Raw genomic sequence first — 1,996 nt, forward strand, 5'->3', positions numbered from 1 at the left:
ATGGTGAGGTTTAGGATAGAGTTGTCCACATCCACTTGGGCCCCAAGGTTAGAAGCCAACATGAGAAGTAGATGTGGGCACATCGAGGGTCCCAAATTGAGGAGCAATTTTCCCTTACGAAAAGTAGTCATTTCCAAATTCAAATCGATAGGAGTGGGAAAAAGTTGTAGAGCCACATGAAATACACTTTCAAACCATAAATATCCTAATTTTAAAGCTATTAATTATCTATCATAAATCTTTAAAATTCCTTGTGTACCCTCCTTAAAGATTAATACATTATTAAAAGCCATTCTAGTATCCTTGCACTTTATATATATCTTTAGATTCTTATATTCCATAGAATAAACAATTAATTATTGAATCTCTTGACTAATTTCATTTGAACTTATCAAACAAAATGTTATTGACAAAATTGAACAGAAAAATCACTTATTAGTCCATGCCTTTAAAAGGCAGGGAACTCTTGTTTTTTTTCACCCCCCATCTATTAATTTTTTGGGGAACAATTGTTCTATTCCTAAAGTTATATCTAAAGTTATATGCTTGTATATTTTTAAATCTATTTATGAAAACAAAAATCCTTTTTTTCAATTGGCTAATAACTATTTTCCTAGGGAGAAAATTCAATTTTCTCCAACAAAAATACAAATATTTTCTAACATGCATTAATGAATTCATCAATTACAACTTTATCTTTTCCATATTTGTTGGCAAGTTCATTATTAATTACAAATTTATCTTTTCCACATTTGTCATAAGTTCATTAGATTTTCAAAAAAGCAATGTTTTTATCTTCCACAACAAAAATAATGTCTAATCAATATTAATTATCACAATTTTTAGTTTTGAAAATAGTTTTTAAAAATGTTAATATATTTTTAATTATTTTAAAAATTAGTTTTATGTAAATCAATAATCATTGTAAATTATTAAATTTGATTTTTTATTAAAATATACTATTGCTATTTAGAGTTGTATTGCTTTATATATATAGACTTTAGTATATATTAATAATAATAAATATTAAAACGATTAATTTCTAAATTTAACTTATGTAATAAAATTCTAAAAATCTTAAATTTTCTTGGTTAAAAAACTATTAATTCAAATCTCATGATTTTACAATGCATTATATTAAATTCTATATTTTTAAACAAAGGCTAGTCGCCACATTATTCTATAAAGCTAATATTTAAAATATTAATTAAAAATCTAAATTAAATTTGTTAAAATTTATAACTTCTCTTTTCAAAAAGATTTTGTCTTTAAACACTGTATGTCTTTGACTATTACATCCATATGATCTAAAGATTAAATAATTTTTTAATCTATAATTAAAATAGACAGGGAGCTTTTGACTATTACATCCATATGATCTAAAGATTAAATAATTTTTTAATCTATTATTAAAATATGAATAATTAACTTTTGCATGTAAGTTAAAAGAATTTTATTTTTTATCCTTGAAACTTAAGAAGTGTAATACTCCAATTCATATTATTCGGAAGCTATTATTTTACTTCGCTAGAATCTTTGAAAGGTTAATAGGCGAGGTTTTGTCATCTGTGAGGTAGATTATCCCAAGTACTCCACAAAAGCTCTGTGGGGAAAACACGTTGGTTTTTATCACTCGTTAACTACGGACAAGAGTTAAGCGACCACGGTGGGACTCGAACCCACAATCTCCCGCTCCGGAGGCGAGCGCCTTATCCATTAGGCCACGCGGTCTTAACGGCAATTTTCTCGAGTATTCCAAGTTAGCTTTTAAATTGTGATATAACAGGAAAGCCGAAAAAATTGCTTCGGCATGCGTTGTAATGGAATTATTTATTACAAACATTTTATTTATTCATAAATTCATTGTTTAGATTTTCAGAAATATGGGCTGAATGTATTTATCAAATGTAATTTGTTTTTCAAAGATCAGAAATAGCTATTCTATTTGCCTAATACACATTATTCGTCGTCTTGATCATAAAACGGAAATGCTATT

General features: G+C 26.8%; 1 non-coding gene across 1 annotated transcript; it reads right to left on the reverse strand.

Annotated features, from left to right (window-relative positions):
- Positions 1-1,658: 1,658 nt before the first annotated feature.
- TRNAR-CCG (transfer RNA arginine (anticodon CCG)) lies at positions 1,659-1,731 on the reverse strand. Its single transcript has one exon. It is a non-coding gene; the product is annotated as a tRNA-Arg (tRNA).
- Between the last annotated feature and the right edge of the window lie 265 nt (positions 1,732-1,996).

Source organism: Cupressus sempervirens, chromosome 3 (genome assembly GCF_028749045.1).
Source record: "Cupressus sempervirens isolate cs-2001-9-10 chromosome 3, ASM2874904v1, whole genome shotgun sequence".
Classification (NCBI taxonomy): Eukaryota; Viridiplantae; Streptophyta; class Pinopsida; order Cupressales; family Cupressaceae; genus Cupressus; species Cupressus sempervirens.